General features: G+C 39.0%; 1 protein-coding gene across 20 annotated transcripts in view; it reads left to right on the top strand.

Annotated features, from left to right (window-relative positions):
• FHIT (fragile histidine triad diadenosine triphosphatase) overlaps positions 1-18,460 on the top strand; it is a 1,444,513-nt gene that overhangs the window by 183,204 nt on the left and 1,242,849 nt on the right. For 2 of the 20 annotated variants that reach the window (XM_060022797.1, XM_060022798.1), the window contains one exon: positions 16,832-16,971. The exons of the other annotated variants lie outside the window; for them this stretch is intronic. The gene's annotated coding sequence lies outside the window, so the exon portion shown is untranslated. The remainder of the gene's footprint in view (positions 1-16,831; positions 16,972-18,460) is intronic. 20 annotated transcript variants of the gene reach the window in all.

Genomic DNA, 18,460 nt, shown 5'->3' with positions numbered 1-18,460 from the left:
GCTGACTGGGATGTAGAAATAATGGCTCATCTGCTGCTTTTGACGATATTAAGGAAGGCCATGCTCCAGGAATGGAGAAGTGGTAAGTTAGAAGGCATCTGGGTCTGTAATTTATCTGTAGAACTGCCATACCAGCCCTGGACTGCTGACCTCCAAACTTATTAGATGAGAGATTAAAAGCTTCTGTGTTTATGCCACTTTTAATTTAGGGGCAGGAGGGTGGGTAAAGGGGTGGCCTACGTACAACTTAACCTCATTCTGACCAACATAGCAACTAATGGATAAATGGAGGCTTTGGTTTGTCATCAGGTTGAAATTGAACTGTCCCTGACCGTTATCACCACCATGATTAAGGGCTGATTGCATGAGGGACAAGCACATTATTTTTGGGAAAGAGCATGAGACCAGGAGTCAGGCAACTTGGGTTCTGTGTTGACTCCTAAGAAGATGTATGTTCATCTTACATTCTCTTGGATTGGACTGCTTGATCTCAGGGTTTCTCTTGATTTTTATGTACTATGATCCTATGAATTTAAAGTATTCAAAAATTCACTTGCAAAAACAAAGCATTTGGATCATTATGAAATGTAAATATGGGACATCATCTGTATTTGCATTTTGAAATTTCCTTACTTATAGAATGGTAAGTACATCTTAGCCTGAGTGTGGTTTTTTTTAAATGGCTCATAAGTTAGAAGGCCCTTGAGGCATTATTAAAGTTCATCATATCAGTCACTGTGAAAACTCAAACTTTTCCTTGAATGTTGGAAGATGTTTACAAAACTCTGTTCGCCTGACTGATTCTTCAGGCTGATAAGAACCTTCACATGTTCTTTTCCTTTGCCTGGATGGTACCCAATCAGTCTGTATAATGAGACAGGCCAAAGGACAGAGAATTATGCCACAGGACAGCCTTCACTCTGTCGTTTGGCTTTGCATGCAGAAACCACAATTTATGATGTGATCAAGAATGATATAAGTTGGCAGTATAATGAGCTTTGGATTGTTGGATAGCCCAGATGTACACCATGACCTTTGCTGGATGTAAAGTGTCAGACTTGGGCACATGCATATTAGTTGTGGAAAAAGACCCTCCTCTGGGGAGTCAAGGGTCATGAATTTTGTTTCTAGGCAGCATATATGCAGTTGCCTGGCAACCGTGAGAGCAGTTAAGTTCTTGCTGTATGATACTGTATGTATTCATCCATCTTGAAAAGCTAACAGCATAATTTAAATTTTGAAGCAGAGTGTGGGTGTTCTCAAGTAGCAGAGCCTTATCTCACATCTAGTTGCAGACTCTAACTGCATAAACTTGATGTTGCTGAAGTTTTTCTGCATTAGGGATGTTGTAAACAAAAGGGTGGAACTCTGAATTGAGACTGAGACATCCTTCATTAGAATGTATTTAGTACCAACTAACAACAGAAAACCCAACTAACAGTGTCCAAAAATACAAGGACATTTAATGTTTTCTGAATAAGAAGCCTTGTTTTAGCTGCTCAACAAGGGCCCAAGCCCCTTCCATGCTTCCATTACACCATCATTGGTGTGCTAGCTTTCATCCTCAGGATTGTTGTCTCATGCTCACAAGAAGGCTGCCAGAGCTTTCAACACTGCAGTGTCCCAGATTAGCATCCAAATCAGGATAGGAGAGGAAGAGGCAAAAAAGGCCTTCTTGTGGTGGGTGTTTCTTATTTATTAATTTATTTTCAGAGGAGTAAGTTTTTTCTTAAAGACTCTTAGCAGGTATCTCTTCATTTTTCTTTACCCAGAACTGAGTCACATATGTATCCCCTCCTAGACTAGTCATTGGCAGAGGAGAATTCAGTTACCTTCACTGGCTTAGGCTAATCATGATTTAGCCTTTTGGGCTGGGGGCAGGGCCTGTCTTCACTGAGCACATTACCACCTTCCAGATTCTTGAGCAAGATCAGAGTTTGTTATGTTAGCAAGGATGAGGGCCAGATGGTTGCTAGGAAAGTGTCTCATGGTGCTGCTACAACTCCTTCCATGTTATTGCTTATGTGTAGAGGTCATAGGCTTCAAACTCACCCTTAAAATGTTTTTAAAATGTTCAAATTAGAATTTAGAAATAGAAACATTTTGCATTAAAAATTGGATTTTTCCCTTCTCTTGAAATAATTTGGTGATCTGGCAACACTGCTGTCTTCAGATGGGGTATGTGCACCACGCTCTTTACCATTCCCTCTGTCATACAGTTGGCCCTCTTTACTCATGCATGTTACTTTTCTGGCCCCTAGGGACATTTGTGCCTGTGAACTTTAATCTACATTTTTTTTTAGTTACATGCAGACATTTTGAAACGAGACTTACAGTCACACCGGTCCATTTTGCTTAAGAGACTAACTGCCACTATTCTCTTTCAGTCTTGCTGTATTTGGGATTCTTTTGCTCTTCTGCTATGTTTCTTTATTTTATGACTGGAAGGGAGTGTAGTGTAATGGTCAAGAGATTGGCTTTTGACATAATACAGAAGTGGTTGAAGTCCTGGTAATAGCACTTATTAACTTGTGACTTCGTATTCACATCTGTAAAATTGTGTAATAATGATATCTACCTCACGGGGTTGATTAGAGAATTTGCACAGTGCATGGTTCACGTAATGCTAATCTTGATGAAGATGGTGATAAAGATGATGATGTCTCTATAAGCCTGTCTTTATTATATCAGTTAGTCCTTTGAGGTGCCATTTGGGAATGCAAAACACAGCATCTTCAGTGAGTGGAGCTGATGAATGGCAACTATATATCTTGTGGAGCTAGAAAAGGATGCTTTGAGTGACTATGCTTGAGGGGCACTTACCATGTGGAATAATTTTTTCTATTCCTTTCAAAATAGAATCAGATCCACCTAATTCATGCCTCCAGGTAACCTTCAGAGCTCCCAGGAATTTAGTTCTGCACTCAAGATTTGCTCATTTCTATTCAAACTGGGACACATTCTACGTTTATACTGTCAAAAAGCAGTGGATATTTTAGTTTATGCCTGGGGGCATGGGAGACAATTCTGGATGCCTCTAATGACCTTTAAGAGTTACTTCCCTTACCAAAATATCTTTTTATTTTATTGTTAAATTTTAGTCTAGGTTCCATGAGATTCATCCATCTGTAACTCAGTCTGGAAAAAGTTGGAGGTCGCCATGTTAATGAGGTCAGATTAGAATTGTTATTTGGGAAAGGCAGGCATGATATTTTGAGTTTGGGTAGTTGCTTTATTTCATTCTTAAGGCTGGTTGAGTAGGTCCTAGTAAATTTGGAAGGGAACCTTAGGAAACTCATTATAACCCAATTTTCATAATTAAATTAAAAGATTATTTGGTTGGGATAATAATCACTGAGTAAAAATCAATATAGTAAACTTTGGAATGGATAGTTTGCAACTATCAACTATAGTTTGAAATGTTTTGACCTAGAAATTATTTGAAATTTCTAACAACATATGCTATAGATATTCTTGATCAAGTATACAAAGAACTTCATTGCAGCATTGATAGTAGTAGTGAGAACTTGAAAGTGGATAAAATATTCATCAAGGGGGACTCTCTAAATAAGGTATTATGTGTCTGTACATTGAAATTACTCTGCAGCCATTAAAAAGCATGGAGTAGATTCCTATGAATTGACATAAAAAGATGCCAAGCATGAGGCAGAACAGTATGTATTATATAAACATGTGTAAAAGTATATGTCTGTATTCAAAAACAGAAATACATGCCAAGGTGTTAATATTGACTCCCTCGGGGAATGAATTTATAAGGATGTGAAGATAGAGGGAGAAGAGGAAGGAGAGGAGGCCAAGTTTAATTCTTAATTTATGTACTTGCATGCATGTTTTGCAAAGTCATGTGCTCTATTTATAATTAGCATTTTACACTTGAGGGTTTGGAGTGGAAATCCAGGGAGTTGTAATGCTCCTTCTGAGGAACAGTGTCACATAGAGGTTAAGTACACGAGTTCTAGACCCAGGCTGCCTGAACTGGAATCTTGGCTGTATCATTGGTGAACTAAGTGTCCTCAAGCAAGTCTATGGATTTCTCTAGGCCTTGGTTCATCTGTGAAAGAGGGTAGTGCTACCTCCCCTATAAGGCTGTCGTGAAGATTAAATGAGTTACTGTAGGTACAGCATTTAGAAAAACATAGCTATAGATTGTTATTCTGATTGCAAGTTTATACCAAAAAGGCAGAAATAGCTGAAATGAATTAAAAAGTCACCATAGGCATCTGGAGGAATGCCTATGAATTTATGAAATGCAAAGAAATTCCTTTGATATGAAATCACATATATGTAGTTTTAAAAATTGAGGCTAGAGAGGAGAAAAGTGACTGGATGGATTAGGCCTGGAAATGCAGAGGCCCTTCCCTATAACCGAGGAGCAAAGTCAACAGCTTTGAACTAAACATCTATTGCAATGGGAACATAAAACAAACTGGCTGAAACTGGCAGATCCAGAGAAGCAGAGGAGGGGGGGAAAAGGGACGGTGTTCAATAGCCTCCTAAATGTTTCATAAACTTCAATCATCTCTCTCATCTTCCGATCTTTTACTAATTCTTCACCTTATCTTTTCTCCTCTGACAGCAAGTCCTGTATTTGATCCAGATTTTATCTCTTTATGGGACAGCTGATATGACAGTAATGTATAGTTCATTGAGCTAGAGCTAGAATATCCTGCAGAATAGTGAAACAGTCACTCGGAAAGACACACTCAAGGATGAATGCTATCTAAAGAAGCTACTATAAATGAGTGGGCAGCAGAAGGCAAAAAGCAAGTATTTGGTGGAGAATGCTTAGGAAATGGGGAAAACTCGACTTCCAATCCTCAGACTTAATTGAGCTTAGAAAGTGAGTGTCAAAATCATTCTCTGTTGTTGCTTAGTTGAAAAGCCAGCGGGGCTGTAGCAACAGTGACCGACTGACATTGACAGTCTTCCATCTGGAGCTTAATCTGTGTCCAAACGTCTGTGACACTGGTGTGTCTTTCACAACAGGTTCACGTAATTCTGAAGGCCAGGCATCAAGCAAGAAGCCAGAGTTCTAGTCATTAGTCACACATCCGGGCCACAGGGCAATTCCTTTGCTTGCAGCTGGAGAGGATACAATGTTCCATAATGTGGCTTGTAATGAGGGGTACACAGAGATGATGGGGTTGGATTGCAGCAGTGAGGCACTGCTAGCAAACAGCTCCAGCTTAAGGGAGCTTCCCGTCCGCTGCTGGCTTTCTCTCCTGAGCCGTAGATTTGGCTCCTGATTGACTCTCTCCGCTGGAGCTAGCTCATTAAGGGGTCGGGCTGCAGCCTGTCCAGCTATGGAAAGGGACAGAGCTGCACAGTTGCTCCCTGCCTTCAGTGTGCCCTGATGGTCATTGTCTTGATGCTTCAAAGGGACAGTCATCAGCTGTTTTATTTGAAGCAGGTTTGTGGGATCCAACGGTTCCTTGAAACATTTAAAGCCTGTTTCCTCTTACTTTGAAGAGAATCTGTTTACAAATGAAAATGTTATTTGGATAGGGTAATGATGAGAAAAGGATACATTATGATACAGGGTCTCATAAAAAAGCACAGGAATAGGTGTAATGAGGCACCCCAAATTAACAGATTTTCTTCAGTTTGTGGGTATTGTTTGTTTTGGTGCTTTCTGGACAAAAAAACACCCCACATTGAATTAAATAGTTTTCATTATCTGACAAAAACAAAGCAACCCCCCTTGCCTTTTTTTTTTTTGAACTAAATTCAAGGCTGAATTAATTAAGTTAGCTGTGGTCATTGGGACGTTATATAAAATGTTGAACAGTGTTTTCAAATTGTTTCATTCATGAAAGTCACTTTAACACAGTTCAAGTAGATTTTTTTGTTATTGACTCTGTATTAGCTTAACAGCATAACAATAAATTGTAATTTAGTGAAAAGTCTAGTTAGGGAATGATGCTCCCTAGTTTTCTGTGCCTAGAAGCTGGAGGATCTATAGGAATAAACAATTATGTGTGTTTGACCAGCAGTTCCCAGTGTTTCTCTTTTCTGGACTCAGAGGAAGGACGTATACCTAGAGGAACAGTGTTGTGTGGTGATTCAGAAGACAGATTCTGTACCCAGACTTGGATTCAAATCCTGGCTGCATTGTTTATGTCCTTGAGCAAGTCCATCCTCTTCTCTGGACCTTGTTTATCTGTAAAATAGGAATAATAATGGTAGCTACCCTATTAGGTTGTCGAGTTATTTGAATGAGAAGGATGTTATTTTAAGGATAATCTTAAATGTGCTTTACTTGTGTATGCATGATTAATCATCTGGAATCATCGTGGAGTATGTAAAATATGGAGACACTGTTCTGGGGCTGTAGAGTTGAGTTAAAGCATTTTGTTGAGTCATCTGTGGAGATTTGTGCTTATATAATGATAAAGCTGTAGCATCATAAAAATCATTGTGCATATTTATGGAGCCCTTACTGCATGACAGGCAGTGTTCTAAAAGGTCTGTGTGGATTATCTCACTGAACCCTTTCAACAACCTTGTAACAAAGGTACTATTTTATCTTTATTTTTTCTGTGATATTAAAGAACTTGCTCAGGTCTCAGAGCTGATCTCTGTTGGAAGTGATTCTTAAACTCCGGTCAATTTGAGTCCAGATGCCAGTTCTCACCTACTACAGTTTTAAGGTCCTATGACCCAAGGAGCCTTCTCCACCAACTGCCTGAGCTTCCCAGACAATTGTCTTGGCTCTTGTTCACTTTTCTTGACAAAGAAAGCCTTGTGTTGTGAGAAAAACTTTTCGTTGCAGGTGAAATATGTTTAGTGGAATTTATTTTGCATTTTTAGTGACGCTTGACTCTTCACCTGGCGCTGTGATTAATCTGCCACGGGAGTGCAGTGAACCTTTAATTATAGCTTCTTCACCCTCACTCTTTCCCCTGTGTGCTTTTCCACTGTTTAAGGTTCCAATGGGCTGGTTGTTCTGAAGGAGGTTTAACCTATATGTTACATAAATTATGGCCTTTGTGTACAGAGAAGAAAGATTACAGTTTCTGATTTGTGATATTTTTCCTACCAAAGATACTCACCTCCTTTCTTTGCTGTACTTACTGTGTGGTTCGTTGAAAACCACCCTATTACCTGGTGGTGGTTCTGGAAAACAGACTGATCCCTCTCTTTCACTGTGGCCAAACTTGAGTAACATATGGATGCCATTTAAAGGGAAAAGTTTTTACAAACTCCCAATGTTGACTTAATTTTTTGTATTTGGTTAGTAAACATGTAAAAATATAAAACTAGCTATAAGCTTCTACGTGTGTAGTTCTTAAACAAATATGAAACCAAAACACATTTACAAATTAAATGCAATCAGAATGACAAAACCAAATTCAAGTTAGCAACATTCATTTAACATGATGGATGATGTTGTTTAAACAGAATCATCTCTGGAAATATCAATATGAGATGTCTGTTATGTCGAAGGTTCTATACAGCTTGTCAAACCTGTATTATTCTGGACTGTGTGGTGACTCTGTTTCCCCCAACACTTTGAGCTGTATCTACTGGGACAATTCATTTGTACCCTAGCCCTACTCTGAGGTCTTGGGGCACAAACACATTATTGAAATAGTAATTCTGCCTCTTTTGTCTTTGGCTTGTGACAATTAACATAGCACTACCTGACATCACTGCAATTGTAAATGCAAATCCAGGCACAGAAATTTTGTGCTGGTTCCCATATTTTAGGTGCCATGTAGCTGATCCAGAATACATCTGGAACATTTTAAATGAGTGTTATCTAAACAAAAACAAAAGTTAGAAAAATCTCATCAAGAATTTCTAGACCCCGAAGAACATGCCCCAAGACCCCAGTTTGAAAAAGAAGTTATCAGCACTTTTTCATCTGTGGACAAGACTGCTGTTTTCTTTGCTGGGAATGCTCTTCCCATGGAGTGTTGCGTGGCTCACTCCCTCACTTCATTTAGGCCATTGTTTAGTGTCATTGCCATGGGAAACCCTCCCCTGACCACCTTGTCTCAGGTAGCACTCAACATCGTCTTGGCCCCTTAACTCTGTCCTGTTTTACTTCAGAGCACTCGTGCCCACCTGGCACTTTTGCTTGTTTGCTTTTATCTGTCTCTCGCATTAGAATGCAAGCCCCACTGAGAACGGAGTTAGGTTTACTTAACCACTGTATTCCCCAAGCCTCACATAGGAGGTGATAAAGATCTGTTGAACCAAGGAATGAGTGGCCTTGCTCTCCACCTCTGTACCTTTTTGCTGCATCCCCAATCCCACTCTCCATCTGGGTAAGACTCATTTATAAACCATCCCCACTTGAGCCTGTATCCCCTCTGTGCCTCATTGGAACATCAAGAGTCTTTATTGAGACCCCTTTTATGTTACTCCTGAGGTTTACATCCTGATCTTTTTTCTTCATTTTTTCTCTTGAGCTCCTCAAGGATAGCATCTGTGTTTGATTAACCTCTAAAATTCCCCCAGTATCTGGCATGAATGCAGAAATGTCATAAATGGGAATCTGAAACTGTAGAGTACTAAATATCATTTACTTCTGTTCTACAATGTCCTACAGAGTGATTGGCAATCATAGGAGCTTGATGAGAATCAATGGTTAGCAGGTGGTATAAAACACGGTAAGTTGTAGGGGTTAAATTCTCTATGGCCAACCTGATGCTACTACTACAATAGAAGAACTTCAATTTAATTCAACTGAGTTTTGTTCATCTCCATTATGTGCAAAGCCCTAGTTAGATGTTATGGTGGCTACAATGAGGGGTGTGTTGCTTTTGAGTTCACAATCTGATGGAGAAGACCAATAGCAGGGGAGAGAGAAAGAAAGATACTATTTGTTCATTCATCCACTCACTTTTTCATTCTTTCATCAGATATGGAGTGTTGTGTGCTTGCTACTAAGTTTAAAAAAATCCCAACAAACCTGGGCTATAACCTAATCCTAATGGAAGAGAGAGACAAAATGATACTAATGACAACTTTGGTTAGTGCAAGAAAGGAAAGGAATGCAGTGCTATGAAAATGCATGTGTAATATTCCCTAATCTGAGGTAGGGAAGGTTTTCCTTCAGGCAGTACATTGAACCGAAACCCCAAGGATGAATGGGCCTTAACCAAAGGCAGCAGTAGGGGAATAGTATGTGCATGGGGATCTGAATTGTAACACGGTGATAGGAATTTGGGGCGAAAGAGAAAGTAATTCTGACTATAGGTCTGGAGAGCTTCATCAAGAAGGAGGGTTTTGACTGGGACTTAAGAGACACAGGTCATTAACAGGTACATGGAAGAGGAGGAGAAGGTGGTCAAGACAAGAAGAGCAGCCTTATCATAAGCTCACAGGTGGCACCTTGTAGAACTGGCTTGAGAACTGTTGCAGGGTTTATGAAGAACCTCTCCAGTAGAATAATCAGGATGAGGAAATATATATATATATATATATATCTGTGGACCATGAGTCATAAATTCAAAACATTTGCTGGTTGAAAATTAAAGCTTGTTATGCTTAAAAGGTTAATAGTGTATAAAGAATCAGCTAAGATCATTCTTAGCCAAAGCTACTATTAATATTTCCATAAATTAAAGATCTTTATCATTAGCTCTGTATGTCAGTCTTCTAAAGCAACTTATCACATGGAATCACAGATACCTCTTTTCAGGAAAAAATGAGATAATTTGTTAGAAAAACATTACAAATTTTATTGAGTTGACCACTCAATTACAGCTACATTACTGAATTGCACCTGTTCAGCCCAGTGCTGGGGAATTTATTAGTACAGCCTCCTCTAGAGCTAATGGGAAATATAGTTCCAAAGCTCTTTGAATCTATTGCATATTCTGTAAGAAGTGCTTTTCTTGTTGGGACTGCATTCCAGGCTTGACAAGGTGAGCTGTGAGGTCTTTATTTCTTACAGGATTTGGGAAAATCACACCAGTACTTTTTGTTCACATGGGCTGTGACATCAGGGACCAGCTGGGCTGTGAAAGCCTGTTCTGATGTGTCTTTTCCACCCTCTGGATAGATGACCCTCTCCTTAGCCAGAGAGACATTGAAGAGCTGTTCTGTTCCCAGCGCTGAGCTACCTGCATTTAAGTTTTCCTTACCCAGCCAGTATGCTCACTGCCCACAGCCATCTCCTCTTATTGATTTGGGACCTGTGCCAGTTTCTAATTGTTTCCTTCACATTGAGTTTGTTCCAGGTTGCTGACTCCTATCTACTAATTTTTCTCCTCCATATTGTCCCCTTCCATGCCCTCCCTCACTAATTTTTTGAGTAGCCTCAGAAGTCATGGGTTTGACCCATCAACTCATATCAGTGCCACAAGAACAATGGTGACATTTTTTTCTTATTACCTTGGAACTTTAGGGCACATTAAAAAAAAAAAAAGGTATTCCGAGAGGTTCTGGCTTCTTCCTCTACCCCCCTCTCCCTCCCAGAACATCTTTTTGTGTGGGAAGGTATTGTGGATGTGATTACAGTTATTTAACTGAGAACTTCTCAAGGGGTGTGGCAGGTTGACTGATTCCATATGTCACCATGTATTTGAGATCTCTTAAGTACTTTTTTTTTAGTTTACCAACAGCCACTCACTTCTCAGAAAGAATTTTTCCCTGCGGAGGGTGGGTAGGGGGCCCTTGCTGTCCTGATGCTCTTTTCTCTGTCTGCCTTCACTCTTACTCAGTGTTCTGTTGGCAGGGTAATGTATTTCGTGTTTTCCTATTTTCCTCTTAACATTTTTCAAAATACCATAGCAGTTGTATCATAAAGCAGCCCAGAATTCAGAAAGTTCTTTATTTTTGTTTACTTTGCAACTGATATTGAGTATGTGGAAAAATATTTTTATGATAGAAGAAAAAGCTAACAATCATCTTACTTACTTAAAAAAAAATAGATTGGGCTTCCCTGGTGGCGCAGTGGTTGAGAGTCCGCCTGCCGATGCAGGGGACACGGGTTCGTGTCCCGGTCTGGGAAGATCCCACATGCTGCGGAGCGGCTGGGCCCGTGAGCCATGGCCGCTGAGCCTGTGCGTCCGGAGCCTGTGCTCCGCCACGGGAGAGGCCACAACAGTGAGAGGCCCGCGTACCGCAAAAAAAAAAAAAAAAAAAAAAAGCCAACACAACAAAAAAAATAGATTAACTAGCATCAGTAGATAGAGGAACTTTGGTATCTTATTGTAAGCAGTGTTCATTCTAAGCATGCATAGAATAGTATACCGGCAATCTCAGAGATATTGTGGGCTCAGTTCTGGACCACCACATAAAGTGAAAAAAAAATCACAATTAAGCAAGTCACACAATTTTTTTGGTCTCCCACTGCATACAAAAGTTATGTTTACACTATACTATAGTCTATTTAAAGTGTGAAATAATTGTCTATTAAGTGTGCAATAATAACATTATGCCTAAAAATGTACATGCCTTAATTAGAAAATTCCTTATTGCTAAAAAATTCTAACCATTTTTTGAGGCTTCATTGAGTTGTAATCTTTTTGCAGTAGTAACATCAAAGACCACCGATCACAGATCACCATAACAAATATAATAATAGTGAAGAAGTTTGAATATTGTGAGAATTACCAAAATGTGACAGAGACACGAAGTGAGCAAATGCTGTTGGAAAAATGGCGTTGACAGACTAGCTCTATGCAGGGTTGCCATAAACCTTCCATTTGTAAAAAAACACAGTATCTGCGAAGCACAGTAAAGCAAGGTATACCTGTAGTGTAGTGCAGTACTCAAAGGGTGGTCCTTGCACTGGTGACAGTGTGTGACAAAATAATCACAGAACTTGAGTAAGAATTTAGAAACTTGTGTGCAAATAAGCATAAATTTGTTGAATCTAGTAACAAATTTTAATTTGAAAGCCTTTATCTTTTTTCACTTTGGTAGTAATTAATTTTTATTGTGTTTTGTAAAAGTGTTTATCTGTGGTGAATTGGGACACCCTTCTGCCCCCTCTATCATTCATTACAGTTTACTGGAAAAACACTGACGTGTTTAGGTTAAAAACACAAGCCCGAGCATTGATCTTTCATTGCCCTTGGGTATGATTCCTAGATATGCTATTTACTGGCTGTTTGCCTGAGCCAGTTACCAAGTTTCTCTAAGCCTCATACTCTTTATCTCGAAAACGTGGAAAAGATAATACTATATTTACCTTGCAGCGTTTTTGCTAGGATTAATTATGATGTTGTAGGTAAAGCTACAGGGCACTATTCAGCCAAATTTGGCAGCTCTGGAAAGAACTTCAGTGAGATGCTTGGTACGTGATAAAACTCAATATATGTTTATTATGATTTGTTACTAAGTAGAATTTATATATGCCATATATCCTATCTCAGAGATATTAGGAAACAGAATATAATAATATCCTCATTTAGGTTACACATATATAAAGTTCTCTCAGGACATGGACTTGAAGGAAAACGTTATATTTAGTCTCTTCTACATCCCCTCTGCTCCTCATTGGAACACCAGAGTCTTTGTTGAGACCGCTTGTATGTTACTCCTGGGTTTTACCTCTGATATTTTTTCTTCATTTTTATCTCCTCTACTAGACTCTTCTCAAAGATTATATTCTTACTGTTTTTCTCAATCTTATGTGTTCTGATGTGTATGGAAATTACTAAAACTTGTATAGAGAGAGCATCTTCAAAGAGCAGATGTGTATTGTTAGTCATCATTATAGGCAGTGTAATTTTGATTCTGCCTCATGAATTTTGACTCTACTTGAGTAAAATGGTCACACAGAACTCCTTGATAGGTGTTCTCAAATTAGCTTCCAGAACTTTGTACAGAAGGGTGCTAGGCTCCCCCACCTTTTTGCATGTGTGTATTTCTTTTCTGGCTTAAAATTTGCATATTTGTTATTCATGCAACGAATATCCATCGAAAACCTTTTTTTTTTTTTTTTTTTTTTTTGCGGTACGCGGGCCTCTCACTGTTGTGGCCTCTCCCGTTGCGGAGCCAAGGCTCCGGATGCGCAGGCTCAACAGCCATGGCTCAGGGGCCCAGCTGCTACGCGGCATGTGGCATCTTCCTGGACCGGGGCATGAACATGTGTCCCCTGCATCGGCAGGCGGACTCTCAACCACTGTGCCACCAGGGAAGCCCCATGAAAAACCCTTTGATACCCTGTCATTTGCCAAACCAGTGACAAAAATGATGGTATGTATAAGCTAAAAATGACCCAGGAATTATAGGAGATAAAGATACTTGTTGAGCTAAAGTAGGAGATGCCTTGTAGGTATTTAGATATCTCATTGTCTTCTACATTTTAATCATAGCCTCTGTCTGTCCCTTTTTTCATAGACTCTTAAATGTAAATTTTTTCACAATTTTAAACTCTTTTAAGTTGGGATGTATCTCATAATTGATGGTCACTTACATTCACTCTAGGTAGGTAGCATTTGTTTAGGCTTGCAAATGTGTGAACTTTGAAAGGGTCAGCGTCAAAACCCACAGAATGGATAGTGGAGGTTTGGAAGAAAATCCCAGAAACAATATTGGCGTACTCTTAGAAGAAATGCCTGTTCACTTGATGACACAGAGGGTGGCAATGTGCAGGCTGTAATGTTCTCTCCAGTTTGGTAGTCAACCACAGCCAGACTACAAGCTTGTGCCTTTAAAAAAATTTTATTATGGAAAATTTCAAATATACACAAAAGTAGAACTAATAGCATAGACACCTATGTATGTATTACCAGCTTCAATAATTATTAACATTTTGTCAATATTATTTAACCTATCCCCATTTTCTTTCTTTCTTTTTTTTGCTTGGGTATGTTATTTTATTTTTTTATTGAAGTGTAGTTGTTTTACTATGTTGTATTGTTTCTGGTGTACAGCAAAGTGATTCAGTTATACATATATGTATATATTCTTTTTTGTATTCTTTTTCATTATAGGTTATTACAAGATACTGAATATAGGTTCCTGTGCTATACAGTAGGACCTTGTTTTTTATCTGTTTTATATATAGTAGTGTGTATCTGCTGGTCCCAAACTCCTAATTTATCTCTTCCCCGCCTTTTCCCCTTTGGTAAGTTTATTTTCTGTGTCTGTTTCTGTTTTGTAAATAAGTCCATTTGTATCATATTTTAGATTCCACATATAAGTGTTATCATATGATCTTTGTCTGTCTTACTTCAGTTAGTATGGTAATCTCTAGGGCCATCCATGTTGCTGCAAATGGCATTATTTTATTCCCTTTGATGGCCGAGTAATATTCCACTGTATATATACACCACATCTTCTTTATCCATTCATCTGTTGATGGACATTTAGGTTGCTTCCATCTCTTGGCTATTGTAAATAGTGCTGCAGTGAACATTGGGTTCATGTATCTTTTCGAATTAGAGTTTTCTCCAGATATATGCCCAGGAGTGGGATTGCTGGATCATATGGTAACTCTATTTTTAGTTTTCTAAGGAACCTGCGTACTGTTTTCCATAGTGGCTGCACCAATTTACATTCCCATGTAGAAGGGTTCCCTTTTCTCCAAACCATCTCCAGCATGTATTATTTGTAGATTTTTTAATGATGGCCATTCTGATTGGTGTGAGGTGATACCTCACTGTAGTTTTGATTTGTATTTCTCTGATAATTAGCAATGTTGAGCATCTTTTCATGTACCTGTTGGTGTTTGATTGAGGTGTTTGTTTTTGTTATTGAGTTGTATGATTGCTTGAGTATTTTAAAACACATTCTGGATAGCACATCATTTCACATGGAAATTCTTCAGTGTGTATCTCTAATTGATAAAGACGTTCTTCCTTTACTTAAATACCATGCCATCATCACACTTAATGAAATTAACAGTAATTCTTTAATATGTCCTTTTGTAGTTGGATTTCTTAGAGGAGAATCCAAATGAGGCCCCCACACTGTATTGAGTTGTTATTTTTTTTAGGTCTCCTTTACTCCACAACAGATCTTTTACCCTCTCCTCTCAATGTCCTTGATTTGTGGGAAAAACTGGACTATTTGCTCTGTAGTATGAACTTGGTTGTTTGTGTCCTTGTGGTTGTGTTTAACTTATCCCTCAATAGCTTGGCATTTAGTCTAGAGTTTTTATTAGATTTTGTATGTTTTTTTAGGCAAGAATACTTCCTAGGTGGTGCTCTGTTATGTCCTGTTGCATTGCAGCATGAAGCACATAGTGAAGGATTATCCTTCTCTTAGTGAAGCCAAGATTAATCAGTAGGTTCAGGTTGTCACCCTGTTCTTCTGTTACTAAAATGGCTTTAATGTCCGCTGATGATAGTTGACTGAATCTGGATTTAGGCCTTATTTCATTGGGGTTGCAAAATGGCAGTTTTCTAATTCTGTCATTCTTCCTGCATTTATTACATGAAATTCTGTAAAGAACTTTTTTTTTTTTTGCGGTACGCGGGCCTCTCAGTGGTGCGGCCTCTCCCGTTGTGGAGCACAGGCTCCGGACACGCAGGCTCAGCGGCCGTGGCTCACAGGCCCAGCCGCTCCGCGGCATGTGGGATCTTCCTGGACCGGGGCACGAACTCATGTCCCCTGCATCGGCAGGTGGACTCTCAACCACTGCGCCACCAGGGAAGCCCTGTAAAGATCTTTTTATTGTCAATCATTTGACTACCCTGAAATACAGTTCATATAGACAGGAAAATATTTCAACTTTCAGGTTAATGAATGAATACCTAGTAACCTCCAATTAGTAACCAGCTAGGGTTTTGAAGTATCTTATGAACTTAAAAAAATCTTTCATATGTTTCAATTCATCTCAGTTATTAATCTTTTCAGTGCTCAAATTTACTCATCTTAGGTCTGTAGGGACTCCTTCAAGTATCCTTTCTGTTGATTTCAAGTGTCCTTTGTATTATTTTTTTTAATTGTTTAAATTTTTATTGTATGAAATATTAAATGTATGTAAAACTAGACAAAATAATCAAATAATAATAACAAAATTAATCCCCATGTACCCATATCCTGTTTCAAAAGTAACCAATTCATGGCCAGTTTTATTTCTTGTATGCTCCAACTCACCTCTCTCCTCCCATATTTCTTATGGCTTCATTCTTAAATATTTCCGTTTAATCCATTAGCTTTTAATTTCCATCTTTCTACCACAACAAGATGTCCCAGGTAGAAATATGCTTTTAACGACTTAACGCAGTGATTAATTAGGGTGACACCAGCTGCTTTGGCAGATAAACTTGAAAATGTAATATGGCTTAAACAAAATGGAAGTTTTTCACTCACATCATAGTCTGGTATTGGTGTTCCTGGTGAAGGAGTTTTTCTGTGGGATAATTCAGGAATCTAGGCTTCTCCTATCTTGTGTTTCTGTCACCCCCTAGGTCCATGATGCTGTCTGCATCCAGCCAGTGGAAGGGGAAGAAAGAAAAAGAAATAACCACCCGTTTCTTAAAAGTCTGAATCCAGAATTGGCACATATTCCACTGGCTAGAACTCAGTCACGTAGCCTCACAGGCAGGTCTCATCAATGAGAATGAATGTCTGGAAAGAAGAATATATGAATTTTTGATGAATAGCTTTTAGTTTCTCCCATATTACACTATACATTGAAGAAATCCACAGATCTGAAATTCTCACTTTTGTCGTCATCTTCATAGTTACCTGTATTATGTCTGTAAGGTGTCATTCTAGTTCATTACATGTGTTTTACTGGCTTAAAAGAACTGATGCTTTCCAAACAAGGGCAATGAAGGAAATCAGTGATGACTAACTCTTGAATTGAGTAGTTGCTTTTTGTTTTCTTTCTTTTTTTAAATAGGATCATACCTTTCTATAAATTACAGATGGGTATTTCCATCTTTGTTAGGAGGGAAGAGTGGATGCCAGCAATTGTCAGTTTGTCTGATTTCTGGAAAACAAGGAATTATATCAAGAACAAGAAGGGCTGATTAATATCCATGCTTATACACTGGTAGAAGAAGGGCCAACAGTATTGATAATTGACAGGTAAGTCAAGAGACCCAAGAGCAATGGGTGACTGCACAGACTTGATGTCCACCTCTTAGGAGGTGAAAATTTTGGGTAGTCCTGCTAATTTTAATATGAAGGTATTGAGCCTTATTTTAGTAAATTCTAAACTGACTTGTGACATCCATTGCTCAGGATGCACACCAAGCCAGAGAGAGGAAGCCCGAGGGTAGAAGGGAAGGCAGGGACAGGCTGCCAAGAAGAGGAAGCCCTATCTCTGAACTATATCACTGACTTAGGTGCTCACTCCCTTCCCACTGGGTCAGCAGACTGGGCCATGCCACAGCTGATTATGGGCTCTCTGGAGAAGACAAGCTTTTCCTTCTGAATAGGGATGACTACTATGGAACAGATAGCAGATACCCATATTTCATGTATAAATATTTAATAGATGGAACAAATACCATCCTTGGCCACTGGGCCACAATTCTAGGTACACACCTTAATCTAATTAAAGATTAACAGTTAGAAAATTGCCTCTGTGTTGCTTCATCTCAAACATGCCAAGGTATTAGCATTACGGTGTTAAAAAAAAAAAAAGCAGGGACAATTTTCTCATTGATGTACTTTTTTTTAACAAAGTAGATAGTCTAACTTGTTAAGAATATAGCTTTTCCTATGGGACTCTATAAAACTAGTATCATTTTGGGTGGACAAGTAAATTGGTGATCCATAAATTTAAACATTTTAACTAAATTTCTCTTTGTGCAAAATAAGGTTTTCAGTAATCCTGTTGATCCTCCAGAGTACTTCCAGTCCAACATTTAAAAAACAAAAAAGACTAAGGAATTCTCTGGGTCCATGAAACTTGTTAGGTAATGGATTACTGTAGACGCTGGTAAAATCACTGTGCCTCTCAGTTTTGTGAGGGGATGAACGTTTTTATTGTAATTCAGCAGACATTTTACATACACAATATCATACACAATAATCTAACTTTTACATTTTATTTCTTTTGGGGTGATTTTAATCTAAAGTAGGAAACTACCTTTCCCATAACATCACACTTTATAGACCTTCTTGCACTGATTCTTTATACTATAAACATGGATGAAATATTGTCATCGAAAAAGGGCTTAATTTGGACATTTCAAGGGGAAAATGAGGTTCCAGTATACTCCTTTGAAGTTTGCAAATGACTTTCTCATCCAAAGAAACCTAAAGTATTATTCACAAAGACTCCAACCTACAAGAACTTATTTCACTCTGATGTTCCTTCCTCTCTGCCATAAGTAATGCTACTTGGCTTGTGAAGATGAGCCTGGCTTTCCAAAGAACCTTCAATTTGGTAACAATATTCTCTTCTAAGTGCTGCAGTAGCCCACAGTCAAAAATCCCTCACAACAGGGGCTTCCCTGGTGGCGCAGTGGTTGAGAGTCCGCCTGCCGATGCAGGGGACGCGGGTTCGTACCCCGGTCCGCGAGGATCCCACATGCCGCAGAGCGGCTGGGCCCGTGGGCCGTGGCCG

The sequence above is a fragment of the Delphinus delphis genome, chromosome 10 (assembly GCF_949987515.2).
Source record: "Delphinus delphis chromosome 10, mDelDel1.2, whole genome shotgun sequence".
Classification (NCBI taxonomy): Eukaryota; Metazoa; Chordata; class Mammalia; order Artiodactyla; family Delphinidae; genus Delphinus; species Delphinus delphis.
This window is presented reverse-complemented; position numbering and strand designations above follow the sequence as displayed.